The following is an 18,028-nucleotide window of genomic DNA, read 5'->3' as shown; positions in this document are numbered from 1 at the left end:
CGGCTACACATGGCTGTCTCTCATAAGAGAGGGCAACCCTTTTGGCCTATAAAAGGAGGCCATTTCTACACACATTTCATAGTGTGAAGTTGATGCAACAAGGTGAGTGTGAGGTGGTGAGAGTGAAGCAAGGCGGGAGCTCCATTAAGGGTATAATCCCTTTGTAAACTACTTCTTGTTTTAAAGTACTAAAGCCATTGAGTGGCTGCTTTCCCGTGGACGTAGCCCACATTGGGTGAACCACGTATATCGTGTGTACTCTCTCTCTCTCTCTCTACTATATAATCTCGTGTATGTAAATCTGTCTCTCTCCATTAAGTAATCTACTCAATTATCTATTTAGCTACGTCTTATTTCCTAACAACTGGTATCAGAGCAAGGTTTGCTTGTAGCTAAATTATCTCAAGGAAAGATTTCCTTGAATTGAGTGGGAGTTATGGCGGAGGAAGGGAAGCTCAAGATTGAGAAGTTCAACGGCAAAAACTACCAACATTGGAAGATGCAGATTGAAAACTATCTCTACCAGAAGGACCTCTATTTGCCACTAGGCGGTCTTGCAAAGAAGCCCGCAACAATGGCAGATGAAGCATGGATTGTCCTTGATCGAAAGGCACTGGGAACAATCCGGTTAAGCTTGGCGTCAACGGTGGCCTTCAATGTTTCGGAGATGAAGACCACAGAGGACTTGATGAAGTCACTTGACGACTTCTACAAGAAACCATCGGCATCCAATAAGGTATTTCTTATGAAGCGCTTGTTCAATCTAAAGATGGCAGAGAATGGTTCAGTTGCAGAACACCTAAATGACTTTAACACAAACATAAGTCAACTTCGATCACTGAAAATCAATTTCGATGACGAAGTGCGAGCTCTCCTTATACTATCATCTCTACCGGATAGCTGGGACAGCCTTGTGATGGATGTAAGTAATTCTATCTCTAGCACAAGTACTCTTAAGTTTGATGATGTTGTGGGTGTTCTCCTAAGCGAGGAAATGCGAAGGAGAAGCACAGGAGAATCATCAAGTGCTGCACTATCAGTGGAAACAAGAGGAAGGCCTAAGGAGAGGTTCAAAAACCAAAAGGGTCGTGATCGCTCAAGGCGGAGCAAGTCACGCACAAAGTCAGTTCTTGAATGTTGGAACTGCGGCAAGAAGGGCCACGTCAAGAAGGATTGCTGGTCCAAGAAGAAGAAGGAGACAGAGTCTTAAGACAACAAGCCAACATCGGAGGCCAATGTGGCAGGTAAAGTAGAGCAAGATGCTCTAATTCTCTCATTAGACAATGTGTCTAATTCCTGGACAGTAGATTCCGGGGCTTCATTCCATGCGACACCACACAAGCAACATTTCCAAGACTACACCAAATGTAATTTTGGGTATGTATACTTGGGAGATGATGAAGCTTGTGAGATTGTCGGCAAAGGTACAGTTTCTGTCAAAACTGCTAACGGAAATGAATGGAAGCTTAAAGATGTTAGGCATGTTCCTTCTCTTCACAAAAATTTGATCTCTACAGGACAATTGGACGATGAAGGTCACAACATTGCATTTGGAAACAAACAGTGGAAGATCTCAAAGGGATATTTGGTGGTTGCCAAGGGTGAAAAAGTCGGTACACTTTACTTGTGTACTGTTAGCACGCAACCTTCAGCTTGTGCAGCAACTACAGAAGTTGACAGTGCGGTGTGGCACTTTACTTGTGTACTGTTAGCACGCAACCTTCAGCTTGTGCAGCAACTACAGAAGTTGACAGTGCGGTGTGGCACTACCGACTTGGGCATATGAGTGCCAAAGGAATGCAAATCCTTCAAACAAAGAAGCTTCTACCAGGTTTGAAAGAAGTGGACTTAGAGTTCTGTGAAGATTGTGTTATGGTAAACAAAAGAGGGTAAAATTTCAAAAATCAGGAAATGAAAGAAAAAATAAAAAACTTGAGTTGGTTCATTCTGTTGTTTTGGGTCCTGCAAGTACACCATCACTTGGTGGCTCATTGTACTATGTAACATTCATAGACGATGCGACTAGAAAAACATGGGTTTATGTCATGAAGAATAAATCCGATGTATTTTCCATATTTCAAAGGTGGAAAGCCTTTGTGGAGAATGAAACAGGTACCAAGGTTAAATGCCTCAGCTCCGACAATGGAGGCGAATATTGCAGCCAAGCTTTTGAAAGCTTTTGTGCTAGCAATGGCATTCGGAGGCAAAGGACAACCCCAAGGACACCTCAACAAAATGGGATTTTGGAAAGGATGAACACGACAATCATGGAACGAGCACGAAGCATGCGGCTACATGCAGGCCTACCGCTTGAGCTTTGGGCGGAAGCTGTAAGTACGTCTGTGTACTTAATCAATCGGTCACCCTCAACGGCATTGGATGGGGGAGTTCCAGAAGAGGCATGGACAGGTAAACCGGTGAATTATGCATTTCTCAAAGTGTTTGGGTGTGAGGCTTTCATGCACATAGATAGAAGCCTAAGATCAAAGTTAGATGCAAAGTCCAAAAAGTGTTTCTTCATTGGCTATGGAGAAGGAGACTTTGGGTATCACCTATGGAATCCTGAAGATGGTAAAATCTTAAGGAGTAGGGATGTAATTTTTAACGAACAAAATATGTACAAAGATTACTTGGAAAGAAAACAAACAAAAGAAATAGGTGATGAGTACATGGAGCTTGAGGACGGTGAAGACTCAAGGACTGCAAACGGTGACAATGTGCAACAACGTCAACCAAATGAGGAGCCTCAACCTATTCCCCGAAGATCTACAAGAGCAAGTAGACCTCCAGAAAGGTTTGTTCCTTCCTTCAACCATCTCTTGATCTCAGATTCTGGAGAGCCGGAATCATATGAAGAAGCTATGCAACATGAATCCAAAGAAGAATGGACGAAGAGCATGCAAGTGGAGATGGACTCACTACATCGCAACCAAACATGGGAGTTGGTTGAGTTGCCTAAAGGTAAGCGGGCACTTCAAAATAAATGGGTGTACAAGCTAAAGGAAGAAGAAGGTGGGAAGAAAAGGTACAAGTCTAAGCTTGTGGTAAAAGGTTTTTCTCAAAATAAAGGTATTGACTTCAATGAAATATTTTCTCCTATTGTAAAAATGAACTCAATTAGGCTTGTCTTAAGCCTTGTGGCTGCTCATGATCTAAATCTCGAGCAAATGGATGCAAATACGGCATTCCCTCACGGTGATTTAGAGGAGGAAATCTACTCATTTCTGTGGTAAAAGCGCACATTTGTAAGGCCCCCATTATGAGGAGAAGCCATCGTGCGTGAAGGAAAATCACTCACCGGAAACCAAAATTTTCACGGACAAGAACGGGGCAACTTTAAATGCCTCGGGGGCGGAGGCCCCTGAGACTTTTTTTTTCGTCGGAATATTCTTTTTCGCCGGAATATTATGGCCGGACGGCGGCCGAAAAGTGGTTGGAAAACAACCGGTCGGTTGGCCAGTGGCCGGTAGTCAATAGCCGATGGCCGGTGGTCGGAAGTCAATGGCCAGTGGTCTGTGGTCGGAAGTCAATGGCCGGTGGTCGGTGGCCGAATTCAATGGCGGACTTGTCTTCTCAAGGGCGGCCACACATGGGCGGATTGGAGGGTCCGATTTGGACTTATTCGCACAAGGGTGGCTACACATGGCTGTCTCTCATAAGAGAGGGTAGCCCTTTTGGCCTATAAAAGAAGGCCATTTCTACACACATTTCACAGTGTGAAGTTGATGCAACAAGGTGAGTATGAGGTGGTGAGAGTGAAGCAAGGCGGGAGCTCCATTAAGGGTATAATCCCTTTGTAAACTACTTCTTGTTTTGAAGTACTAAAGCCATTGAGTGGCTGCTTTCCCGTGGACGTAGCCCACATTGGGTGAACCACGTATATCGTGTGTACTCTCTCTCTCTCTCTCTCTCTCTCTCTCTCTCTCTCTCTCTACTCTATAATCTCATGTATGTAAATCTGTCTCTCTCCATTAAGTAATCTACTCAATTATCTATTTAGCTACGTCTTATTTCGTAACAATTTGGGTGCATAATGGAGATTAAATTGACTGATTGGTTTGAAGAGAATGCCAAGCATACAAAAGGACAAGCCGGTTTTTCTAAGCACCATAGCAACACAAAGAAACAATACAATGCAAAAAGAGGGGTATAACAGGAACAAGTAGCTCCCATTGCCCAGAATATGTCATGGAATCTAGGCAACAAAAGCATCGCGGTCGGCCCAAAAAAATTAGGTTTGATACACAAGGACCAGGTATTTCTAACATTCCATTGCAAATTAGTGACACTGATGATGATATTGGATCTCAAAAAGAAACAACCACACCTTTTTCATCTCAAGAAACGGTGTGTTTGAGAGTGATGTGCCACGCACTCAATGGGCCCTGAGGAGAATGCCAATTTAAAGTCAAAGAAAGTGTTTTGGTTGAAGCATGTAGATTTCTTCCTCTAAGTCACCGTGAGGGAATGCCATATTTACATCCATTTGCTCGAGATTTAGATCATGAGCAGCCACAAGGCTTAAGACAAGCCTAATTGAGTTCATTTTTACAACAGGAGAAAATATTTCATTGAAGTCAATACCTTTCTTTTGAGAAAAACCTTTTACCACAAGCCTAGACTTGTACTTTTTCTTCCCACCTTCTTCTTCCTTTAGCTTGTACACCCATTTGTTTTGAAGTGCCCGCTTACCTTTAGGCAACTCAACCAACTCCCATGTTTGGTTGCGATGTAGTGAGTCCATCTCCACTTGCATGCTCTTCGTCCATTCTTCTTTGGATTCATGTTGCATAGCTTCTTCATATGATTCCGGCTCTCCAGAATATGAGATCAAGAGATGGTTGAAGGAAGGAACAAACCTTTCTGGAGGTCTACTTGCTCTTGTAGATCTTCGGGGAATAGGTTGAGGCTCCTCATTTGGTTGACGTTGTTGCACATTGTCACCGTTTGCAGTCCTTGAGTCTTCACCGTCCTCAAGCTCCATGTACTCATCACCTGTTTCTTTTGTTTGTTTTCTTTCCAAGTAATCTTTGTACATATTTTGTTCGTTAAAAATTACATCCCTACTCCTCAAGATTTTACCATCTTCTTCTTCTTGGACTAGCAATCCTTCTTGACGTGGCCCTTCTTGCCGTAGTTCCAACATTCAAGAACTGACTTTGTCCGTGACTTGCTCCACCTTGAGCGATCACGACCCTTTTGGTTTTTGAACCTCTCCTTAGGCCTTCCTCTTGTTTCCACTGATAGTGCAGCACTTGATGATTCTCCTGTGCTTCTCCTTCGCATTTCCTCGCTTAGGAGAACACCCACAATATCATCAAACTTAAGAGTACTTGTGCCAGAGATAGAATTACTTACAGCCATCACAAGACTGTCCCAACTATCCGGTAGAGATGATAGTATAAGGAGAGCTCACACTTCATCATCGAAATTGATTTTCACTGATCGAAGTTGACTTATGTTTGTGTTAAAGTCATTTAGGTGTTATGCAACTGAACCATTCTCTGCCATCTTTAGATTGAATAAGCGCTTCATAAGAAATACCTTATTGGATGACGATGGTTTCTCGTAGAAGTCGTCAAGTGACTTCATCAAGTCCTCTGTGGTCTTCATCTCCGAAACATTGAAGGCCACCGTTGACGCCAAGCTTAACCGGATTGTTCCCAGTGCCTTTCGATCAAGGACAGTCCATGCTTCATCTGCCATTGCTACGGGCTTCTTCGCAAGACCGCCTAGTGGCAAATAGAGGTCCTTCTGGTAGAGATAGTCTTCAATCTGCATCTTCCAATGTTGGTAGTTTTTGCCGTTGAACTTCTCAATCTTGAGCTTCCCTTCCTCCGCCATAACTCCCACTCAATTCAAGGATTCTTTCCTTGAGATAATTTAGCTACGAGCAAACCTTGCTCTGATATTAGCTGTTAGGAAATAAGACGTAGCTAAATAGATAATTGAGTAGATTACTTAATGGAGAGAGACAGATTTATATACACGAGATTATAGAGTAGAGAGAGAGAGAGAGAGAGAGAGAGAGAGAGAGAGAGAGAGAGAGAGAGAGAGAGAGAGAGAGTACACACGATATACGTGGTTCACCCAATGTGGGCTACGTCCACGGGAAAGCAACCACTCAATGGCTTTAGTACTTCAAAACAAGAAGTAGTTTACAAAGGGATTATACCCTTAATGGAGCTCCCGCCTTGCTTCAGTCTCACCACCTCACACTCACCTTGTTGCATCAACTTCACACTATGAAATGTGTGTAGAAATGGCCTCCTTTTATAGGCCAAAAGGGCTATCCTCTCTTATGAGAGACAGCCATGTGTAGCCGCCCTTGTGCGAATAAGTCCAAATCGGACCCTCCAATCCGCCCATGTGTGGCCGCCCTTGAGAAGACAAGTCCGCTTTTGAATTCGGCCACCGGCCACCGGCCATTGACTTCCGACCACCGGCCATCGGCCATTGACTACCGGCCACCCGCCAACCGATCGGTTGTTTTCCGACCACTTTCCGGCCGCCGTCCGGCCATAATATTCCGGTGAAAAAAAAAGTCTCGGGGGCCTCCGCCCCCGAGGCCTTTAAAGTTGCCCCTAATTCTTGTCCGTGAAAATTTTGGTTTCCGGTGAGTGATTTTCCTTCACGTACGATGGCTTCTCCTCATAATGGGGGCCTTACAAATGTGCGCTTTTACCACAAAAAATTACAAGGGTAAATCAGGCTCCATACTTAACAAGACAAGCACAAAGCACACAGAGATGGAAAGCTTCTTCCTCTCTCACAGAAAAGAGAGTACAAAAATGACTAAGTGCTAAAGTTGAAAAGTAGCACATATGTACATGCGGTCACTAAGTGTGAACACGCTAGAAGCGTACTAGGCTGGCACTATAAGTGTAGTCCAGTTGTAGAATCACTGGCAGAGATCCTCCGTGTCGGTCACCTAATGCGCCAGTGAGTACATGTCGTAAGCGGCCAAGACCCGTAGTGGATGCCAGCTCAAGATGTAGAGCTCGACATCTCAACACTCCCCCTCGAGCTCTGCATGTCGTAGAGTCCAAGCATAGTCCAAAAACGTCGAAGATTCTCAGCTCCGAGGGCCTTGGTAAAGATATCCGCTATCTGCTCCTCTGTGCTGACATAGACCAAGGCGATGTCGCCCACCAACACTCGCTCTCGAACGTAGTGGTAATGGACCTCTATGTGCTTGGTCCTGGCATGGAACACTGGGTTCCTAGCTAACTGCATGCTGCTGAGGTTGTCACAATGGATGACAATCTGCTGGTCCACCTGCACTCCCAAGTCCTCAAGTAATGTGCGTAGCCAAGCTACCTCGCACGCCACAACTGCTGCACCTCTGTACTCGGCCTCTGTGCTCGATAAAGCAACCGTAGGCTGCTTTTTGCTGCTCCAAGTAACAGCAGCACTCCCAAAAGAGAACATGAAGCCACTCGTAGATCTCCTATCAACAATGCTACCTGCCCAATCTGCATCTGTATACCCATACAATGCTAATGGCACATCTGCTGCATAGAACAATGCATAGTCAAGAGTCCCTTGCACATACCAAAGTGTGCGTCATACTCCATCCAAATGTGGCTTCCTCGGAAGCTGCATGAACTGACTCTCCAATCCTACTGTGTAGCTCATGTCTGGCCTCGTGATAGTCAAGTAGATTAGACTACCCACAATCTTCCTGTACATCTTGACATCCTCAACAACATCACCCTTCTCTGCACTCAGCTTTGCATTCACATCCAAGGGAATAGAAATTGGCTTACAATCGGCCATACCATACTTTGACAACATGTCCAAAGCATATTGTCTCTGTGACAGCCATACACCCTCTGGAGTCCTGATCACCTCAATGCCAAGAAAGTAGCGCAACTCGCCCAAATCTTTCATTTCAAACTCCTGTTTGAGAAGACCCTTCACATGGTCAATCTCCATAGCATTGTCACCCACAATAATAAGGTCATCTACATATATGGTAATGACCACAATCCCCACATCACTCTCACGTACATAGAGTGAATGATCAACATGAGCTCTCCTAAAACCAATACTAACAAGATACTTGGCAATCCTGTCATACCATGCTCTACAGCCCTGCTTCAAACCATACAAAGCTTTGAGAAGCCTGCATACATAATCTAGGTAACCTGGATCGACATAACCAGGTCGCTGATCCATATACACTTCCTCTTGAAACTCACCATTCAAGAAGGCATTCTTTACATCCATTTGATGCATAATCCATACTCTAGATGCAGCCACTGCTATGACATCTCTCACAGTCGTCATCTTTGCCACTGGAGCAAAGGTCTCCTCATAGTCTATGCCATACGTCTGTGCATAACCCTTTGCGACCAGCCTTGCCTTGTGACGCTCAATGTTACCATCAGCCTTATGCTTAGTTTTATACACCCATTTACAGCCAATAGCTTTCTTGCCACTTGGCAATGGCACCAACTCCCATGTGTCATTTGCTTCCAATGCAGCCATCTCTTCATTCATTGCATCATCCTAATGCACATTTCCAACCGCATCCTCAAAACATGTGGGCTCCACATCCTGTATCACCTTAGCCATGTAGGCTTGGTGATGCGCTAGATACCCATCATAAGTCAATTTTTGAACTGGATTTCTGACTCTGTTAGATCTGCGCGATCCTGGGTCACTCCTTTGCCCTCTAGCATCTTCTTGTACTTTCCTTACACCAGGTGTCCTGATAGCCGGAATTCCATATTCCTCATCAAGACTTTGTTCAGAACCATATGAATCCATGTCTACATGTGAAAAACCTGATGATGCATCAGCCATAAAGGGAGGTTCATCAACCTTTTCCTTTCCTTTTCGTGATACGTTCCCTGTACCTACTGGTGGAGTAACCTGCGTACGTAGTCTACCATTCCATGGCTTCTCAACAGAGCCACGAGAAGAGGACTCTTGTGGTCCACTCAAAACCTGTGACTGTGGCCTCACATTTTGTACAACCACATCATCTTTTACATCAGCCCCAATAGTGCCATGTGCATTACTGTACCAGCTGCTCATCTCATCAATGACTACATCTCTGCTCACTAGTAATTCTCGTGTAGTAGGATTGTAGCACCTGTACCCCTTTTGTTCAAGGGAATATCCCACAAGAATACATTTCTCTGCTTTAGGATCCAATTTCCTACGCAACTCATCTGGTACATGCACGTAAGCTATGCAGCCAAACACTTTCAAGTGTGCCAAATCAGGCTTTGTACCTGTAAACTTTTCCTTAGGCGTTACATCATGCACCGCAGCTGTAGGTGTCCTGTTCATAATGTACACAGCTGTATTTACAGCTTCAGCCCATAAATGATGAGGCATGTTCTTCTCATTCATCAATGCACGTGGAACCTCTGCAATGTGCCTGTTTTTCCTTTCTACGACCCCATTCTGCTGTGGAGTATATCTGCATGTAAACTGCCTGCGTATACCATGCATTCACAGAAAATCTGAAAAATCGTTGGAGAAGTACTCTCCCCCTCCATCTGACCTCAATGTCTTGATTTTCATATATGTCTCCTTCTCAATCATGACTTTGAAGTCCTGAAAGTGACCAAACACTTCACTTTTGTTACGCATGAAGTAGACCCATACTTTCCTTGTATGGTCATCAATGAAAGAGACATAATACCTGCAACCATGTATACTTGCAGTATCGGTTGGACCCCAAACATCTGTGTGCACCACCTCAAGTGGCTTTTTACATACATTGCGCTCATGTGGAAATGAGCCCTTTGACTGTTTTCCAAACTGGCATGCTGCACACACTTTATGCATACCATCCACCTTGAATTTGGGAAAACCTTTTACAATCTGTTTTGATTGCATGCTGCACAATCTCTGCTCATTGACATGGCCAATGCGTTTGTGCCAAATGTCAACATCAGCCACAACACTTGTGCCCTGTGCAAATAATGCAGCTATTACCTCAGGCATGTCTACATTCAGCGTAAACATTCTGCCCACACATTTTCCCTCTGTGATCAGCTTACAGCCATTCTGGAAATCTTCTTCATAACAGCCATTTGGATTGAAGTGAACCTGCAAACCCTGCTCAACCATTTGTCCAACAGAAACAAGATTCTTCATAATGTTTGGGACATGAAGTACATCTGCTAAGTACTTTGATTTCCCACTCTTTGTATTTAGAGGTATGTCCCCTACATGAGCAATGGGGTGAGCTGTGTCATCTCCTATCTGCACATAGCCTGACACATCTGGTTTGCGCATATCTCTAAACTACTCTCCACGAGACGTCATGTGATTAGAGGCACCTGAATCCACATACCAAACATCATCTTGGGTGGAATTCTCTGCAGTCATTGTATTAATTACATGCTGCATAACAAACATGCGCTCGTTTTTGCTGTCATCTGCATCTCTGCTAGTAGATGCATAGTTGCCCTGTTCTCTCTTTCCACTTGCTTTTCCCTTTGGACAGTCACGTGACATATGACCTCTTTCACCACAAATCCAACATTCTTTGCTATCTGCAGTATGTTGCTGCCTGCTTGATCCTGCACCACGACCTCTTTGACTCCCCCTGCCTTGAGACTGGTTTCCCCTGCCATCTGTATTGTTTTGATTTGATTGACCTTCTTGAAATTGGCCCCTGCAACCCCTTGGGCCTCGACCACGACCTCTACCTCTACCTCTGTTGGAGTTAGAATAGAAGGCCTGTTCAGAATTATTTCTGCCATGAGAAGAAGATGTATCAAGGTTCTTCTCCTCAAGAATAAGCATAGAAATCAAATCTTGGAACACGGGGATGTCGTCTCTTGTATTCATGGAAGACTTGAAATGTACATACTCATCTCCTAGACCATCCAAGAATGCACGGACAATGTCATCGTCTTCCACTGAGACTTTAATAGATCCAAGAGCCTCAATGATACTCTTGATCTTCAAAGCATAATCATTGATGGAGAGGTTGTTCCTCTTAACCTGATTTAGCTCCGACTTTAGTTGAAGCTTCCTGGCCTTGGTGTTCACCTCGAACACTCTGCCTAAGTTTTTCCATGCAATGGCGGGGGTTTCAGAATCCTGTAGATAGCCCATCATGCCATCTGTGATGATCATAGAAAGCCAATACATCACTTTTCTCTGGCCTTGTTTCCAGTCCCTCAAAGCTTTCCTTTGTTCTGCTGTAGCATTTGCCTCGGGAATCTCTGGTTCCTTTTCATTGTCTCCTTCTACATAGTCCCAATAACCTTTTCCTTTTAGGAAATTTGTTATTATGAACTTCCATGCAGGGTAGTTATTTTTCTCGAGCTTCTCAGTGACAATCTGACTGAAACCGTCAGACATCTTGAAGCACTAAGACAAAATAGCTGCAATCTGCAAAAAACTGCAAATCTGTTGAACCTGCTATCATGGTACATGTAATGCTTTCTACACTCAACGAGTGTCCACAATCAATCGTACATACAACCACTGTACTTGTACAGTAAATCTCTGTGTACTGCACTTTGGAGACCTATTTAGAAACTTGTACGAAAAACCCCTAAAATTTTAGGGGCTCCGCGGGGCGCCTTTGGCATCTGGTTGTGGATTGCGAACGAAGGGATTGTGATGCTCTTGCTCTCTTAGCCTCTATTGCCTGCACCAGGCTCTGATACCATGTAAAGAAAGAGGATGCAAGAGAGCTACACAAGACAAGCACAAAGCACACAGAGATAGAAAGCTTCTTCTTCTCTCACAGAAAAGAGAGTACAAAAATGACTAAGTGCTAAAGCTGAAAAGTAGCACATATGTACATGCGGTCACTAAGTGTGAACACGCTAAAAGCATACTAGGCTGGCACTATAAGTGTAGTCCAGCTGTAGAATCACTGGAAGAGATCCTCCGTGTTGGTCACCTAACGCGCCAGTGAGTAAATGTCGTAAGCGGCCAAGACCCGTAGTGGATGCCAGCTCAAGATGTAGAGCTCAACATCTCAACAAGGACTCCCCTGGATGCTTTGAGACAGTGATTGGGGTGGATTGTCTTGTGATGTGTTGCGGTGTAGTTTACTCAAGCTATGTTGAACAAATGCTAATATCACTTTGATTGGTCATGATAGATTTGTAAGAAGGTATTATTGCAACAACCATCCGCTTTCCCCTTCTCTCTCTCTCTCTCTCTCTCTCTCTCTACGCATCCTAGTTTGCATCCAAAACTAGGTGGTGCCCCAAATTTGTGTAGGGTTAGGTTGCGGATTTGTGTGTGTGTTTGTTGTTTTTTTTCCAACCCCAACCCAATTGAGCAGCACAGGAGCGTAGAAGGGCGCTTAGAGGCCACTCTTCTTGTTGCCCGCCCCGGACCGCCTCAGTAGTTGTAGTCATTGTTGTTGTCTTCATCTTCATGTGTCCTTGCTTTATTTTCTTCCTTTTTGCTCCTTACTTCTTTGTACATAATTGTATCTTCATTCACCTTAGGACTCGCACCATGCAAAGCAACCGGGTCAATCTTACCAATGTCTGGCAGTTGCCTGAAAGCCCCTTATAATTATCATCTTCATAAATCCAAATTTTATCATGCCTTGGATAAATGCAAAAATGGATGCAAATTTGTACAACTATAGGAAAAGGAACTTCGTGCAAATGCCTAGCAAGGTCCTACTAGGGTTTTCGAAAATCTGGAGATTACATAAGACATAGATATCGTTGTGCTAGGAGAAAAGATATTGGCAATACATTTTCTCTTTACAAAATCCCCCTTGAAATTGAGTATTTGGTGCTACTTCAAAGATCAAGGTCTTTGAAGAGCGTTTGGGAATGCCTCTTTGGAAATCGAGCTACTTTGATATTTTTGGCCAACCTTAATATTTAGTAGCATGGAAGGCTTGAGTAACTAACACAACAAGTGCAAAGGAGTAGGCTCAATGTCAAGGCTTAGGGCATGAGAAGGAGGTTTGGGCCAAGCTATAAGCAATGAGACAACCCACTTTAGGACTTTGGGTATCTTGGAATTTTAGGGGAGCTCAACCGTGGGAATGAGGGCTTGAAATAAATTTGATTTGAAATCAAAAGATATATGTATCAAATTGTTAATTAGCCCACTTGAAAAATGACCAGCATGGCATAGAAGAATACAGTGTGATATGTTGGGCTCATGCGCTTGAGGAGAACTTGCAAGTTGCACCTACAAGGCAGCATAGGCAAGCACGACTTCAATTGAGAAGATGATGAAAAGCTGAGAGCATCGCAATTATTGAATGATGCACGGATGATGTCAATATTGTTGACAAAAGGGGCTGCAATGCTACTAGACAATGTGAAATAGCTCAAGTCACATGAGCAGGTGGGGCCAGTATGGCTCGTGAGTGCATGTGCTAACTTAGGAAAATACAACAACATGTGCATGTTCTCACATGAGGGTGAGATTGAGGCACACCGGGCAATGAAAGCTCCAATTTGTAGATCTTGAATGGGCAAGCTTATGAAAACCTGAAATAGCATGGTGATGATGGGGTAGCTTTAGATACACCCAACTGTAGGCAACCATGTGATGCAAGTCATGGCTAGATTGTGAAGAGCGCTATCCAGGATATGCATCTTAACTCCAAGACAAAAAACCCTGTAGATCTTGGATCTCTCTATTGTGCCAAACTAGGGTATACCTTAGCTCAAGAAGGATAATTTCTTTGCTTACGATACCACTAGACTATTTCCCAATTTCAATGCTCTCCTATTTCTTATTTGAGCTCTACTTGCTACCAACTTGTTGGTTGAGATTAGTGATTCTTGTTTATATTGAGGCTTTACATGCACATAAAACAATCAACACACTAAGAAGAAAACATGAGTGGATAATACAATTCACACACACACATACAAAGTAGGAGATGAGCTTATTGAGAGAGTTCAATGCAAATGCATAGGCTCTACACAAAATAATGCAAGGTGGAATTTATTAGAGCGCACTACTCGTACTCTAAAATGCAAAATACAATTCTCTCTTCACCTAATCATCAAAGGGTAGTGGAGCATGATCATGCCCACATGATGCTTAAAAAGTGTGAATATAAGAGATGCTAATGCAATAGGAATTGATTGGCCTAGACATAAAATTGTCAGCTGTGATACCACATGTAGAGATTAGAGTGGATAATGAAGTGAAGCATTCATGGTGTGTGTGTGTGTGTGTGTGTGTGTGTGTGTGTGTGTGTGTGTGTGTGTGTGTGTGTGTGTGTGTGTGTGTGTGTAATAGAGTAGAAAAAGTAGCACAAAATAGACTTGGAAATGCTTGATAATGAAAACTTAAGAGTGAGTGAATACAAGGTTGAAGTTATAGGCTCATTGGGCATAGTGATACATCATCTAGTAGGTCACTTGTCCTAGGTGTAAAATGTCACATGGGGTTGTATGGAAAGTCACATGTCTTTATTCCACATGGGCGTCTATTAGACTAGGGGATTTTCCCATAGGTTTTGTCATAGGAGAGGAATTGGTACCCATGGCTAGGGTTACCCAACAGGTGTTGGTGCGTTAGGATTAGCTTCATTGAAGACCTCCAATAGTTAGTGTTAAAAATCCTTTGACCTTAGGTAAGCTAGGGTTGTGCTTGAGGTGGGAACCCAACCCAAGGTTAAGGTGCTTGAGTTGCTTGTTGTGCTTGATGAATAAGGTGCTTGAGGTGCTTGTCGTGCTTGCTGACTAAGGTGCTTGAGGTGCTTGTCATGCTTGCCGACTAAGGTGCTTGAGGTGCTTGTGGGAACACCAGCCAAGCTTGAGGTGCTTTTTCATGCTTGTTGGCTAAGGTGCTTGAGATAAGGTGTACCAAAAAGTCAATATTCAATCCCTACAAGGAGGGTGCGAGCTCTACAAGAGGGGGGATGAGAGAGAATATATACACACTCACACAATGCATGCTTGGTACTGCAAAGAAAGCAAAAGGGACACTTGTCAAGTTCCTCCTCATATTGCCCTCATGGTGTGCCTGAAGCCTATTGGTTGGCCATCCAAGAGTCCAATGATAATTTAGAAGATTTAATTAATTGTCTTTGCATTTATCAAGTCCTCCCTCTCAAAGGGGAAAGGGGGACACTTGTCCCAAGGCTACCTCTTTTACTTGATTTACCTCCTGCTTGTGATTATCTAGGCCTGGAGGGGTCCAATGAGCTTCAAGCATGAGCTACAAAGGGGGGGGGGGGGGGGGGGGTCGACCAAGGAAGCTAGGGGCAGGCTTAGGGGGTATACTCTTCCACACACACTCACACATACTCTCATTGTGTAAAGTGCAAAGTACAAAGTGCAAGGGCTCCCTCAGGGCTCCCTCTCCTTCTCCAAGCAAGTAGAGAGGTTGAGAGCCTACACCAACACTCTTGGCTATGGAATGCAAATCCAACCAAGAGCCATGCTTCAATGCATACGCTTGCCATCTTCTCCATCTTCATTACTATGCTATATGTATGCTAGCAAGAAGAGTGATGGTAAGTGAGGAGCTAATTCTTTCTCCTATGAAATGTTTCTTCTTCCTCTTCCCTACCTTCATTCCCTGCTAGCTCTCTCCACCTTTGAAGGTGTTCGAGGTCTTGGGACCGAGGCTTGGGATAGTTAATGCTTTCATCAAAGTTTATGTTATGCTCGTGATGCATGAAGCTTTCCACCTTCATTGCATCACCTACGTCACAAGGAACACAAAGATTGTATTGTAACAAGTCTCTCTTGATGGGAGAAATCATAATACAAATGCCTATTGGAGGGGGGACCGGCTCCACATAAATCCGGTCCTCAACTGTTGTCATGTTATCTAAATTATCTCGCTTGCAAAAGTATTTTTCATGCCAAGTTAGCTAAATGCTATGTTTATGTTGCTACCATCAATTATGTTCACCTGCTATGCTCACAAAGTAATTTCACAAGTGTACTCTCTCTAATTTCCGCTACTCTCAAGTTAATACGCCAATTCCATTACATTGGTATCAAAGCATTTAATTTCTCTTTTCTTGCTTAAGAAGAGAGGTCCTTAAGTAGCCTATAAATAGTTGATGTTGTTAATTATATTAAGGGTAAGTGGAATTGGGATCTATTATCAGTTTTGTTGAGCCCACTATGTGGGATATGGTGTATATCTTGGGATCTTTGGACTTAATAATGGAATCTTTTTAGACTTGCCTACGGCTTTACCATTATTGAGCCATAAGAAGTTCAAAAGGAGCTAGCCCTCGGTGACTCTGCTATGTTAGACCTACTCCACTACTCTCTATAATTAACCACTTTAATTTGTGGGTGTAGATACTTAAGAGCCGATTTTCAAAGGCTAAGAGGAGTGGAAACTAAGGTTTTGAATTGCCAAAGCATACATTAAGTATGTACACAAATTTTGTTAACATGGCTGACAATAACCAAGAGACTAGAATGAACATTAATAGCCTTGATTTTGCACATGAAGGTGCTAATGATGATGCCCCCATGTTTGTCAATTATCTTGTTACTAGGTTGCATGAAACTATGGGCAACCCTGCTTTGCAAGCCAAAGTTACTCAATAGCTTTGCACTTATGGAATTTCCCTTCCTCTCCAAGAGGAGAGAGAGCTTAGGAGGCCTCTTGAAGAGGACCCCAATAGAAGACTCTCTCCCATACAAGAGGAGGAATCCAAAGAGCAAGAAATAAATGAAACCATAAGTTCCTCTGAAGATGTGGCTCCACAAAGACGGCGTCTAGACAATCGCCTACTCCTCCCAAGAGGAAAAGATCAACACACAGTCCTTCTCCTCGTTACTCCAAAAGGGAAGAGAGAAAATAAAGGAATAAAAGGGCAAGAAAGAGGTCACCCTCTTCTCCTTATTCTTCACCTTCCTCTTCTTCCAAATAAAGCTATGGCTATTCCCCTAGATAATACAGGAGGGGAGTATATCGAAAATCATACCCTGCATGGCAAAGGTCACAAAAGCTAAAGAAGTTCAAGGAGGTAGGAAAGAGTATCTCCTTTCTCACCTATGATGGCACCTTTGGTGCTACCGACAAAGTGTTGGTCTTTATCCAGCAATTTGATGCAACCTTTGGAGACGAGGGCTTCACAGATTCCTCCAAGCTATGACATGTAGCTATGCACTTCCAAAAGTCAGCTCATCAATGGTGGGCTAGCCTTTGTGGCAACGGCGAAGCCCCAAAGACATGGAAAACTCTACGAGTTTCCATCATGAAGAAATTCCTTGCAAGTGATGCAAAAGACAAAGTGCTTACCGAATGGTGCACCTTGAAGCTTCTCGCTCATAAGTCTATCCACAAGTATGTAGACAAGTTTTGGGATTTACATCTCAAGGCTACTGCCTTTCAAAAGATAGTTCCGAGAAAAAGCAACAATTTTGTGTGGGATTACATGAAGAGATGGCCAAATACATCAACTCTCAACGGCTTGGTTCTATCACCGAAGTAATCCATCACACCATGGTTGCTTCACACATCAATTTCCATCAAGGGCTAGACGGAATGTCAAGCCCATGGAAAACAAAGACAAAAGTGATGCAAAGGGGAAAAGAAATGCTCAAAGGTTTTCCAAAGGCACTTCCAACAACAACAACAACAATCGGTCCAAGAAGAAGGGAGTTTACAAAGGAAAAAGTGTTTCAAGTGAGGGGATCAAGGACATGTCTATCGTTCTTGCCCCAAGAAGAATGCTTGCATGAGACTCCTAGGGCTTCCATCATCGAAGCTCCAAAAGAGGATGCTCATTGCAAAGGATCATCACTTTCCTATGCTTGGGGAAAGGTAAGAGAGCATGATGCCTTCCTCATGTTTGACCCTAGCTCTACTCACAAATTCATATCAACGGAGTTGGCCACCAAGTTGGGCATTCAAGCTTTCGAGATGGGAGATGCTGTAACGACCAACACTGCTTTCAAGGGACAACAAGCCTCCATTACTCCCTTGATTGGGAAGTTGAGGCTCCATGTGAAAAGCTATGTCGACAAAGAAGACTTTTTCATCTCTCCTCTCCAACATAAGGATGCTATCCTAGGGGCACCATGGTTTGATCAGATGGATACCAATATGAAGTTCCGTGAAAGGAGAA

The sequence above is a fragment of the Adiantum capillus-veneris genome, chromosome 24 (genome assembly GCF_014529385.1).
Source record: "Adiantum capillus-veneris isolate H3 chromosome 24, ASM1452938v2, whole genome shotgun sequence".
Classification (NCBI taxonomy): domain Eukaryota; kingdom Viridiplantae; phylum Streptophyta; class Polypodiopsida; order Polypodiales; family Pteridaceae; genus Adiantum; species Adiantum capillus-veneris.
Note: the sequence above shows the minus strand (reverse complement) of the source record.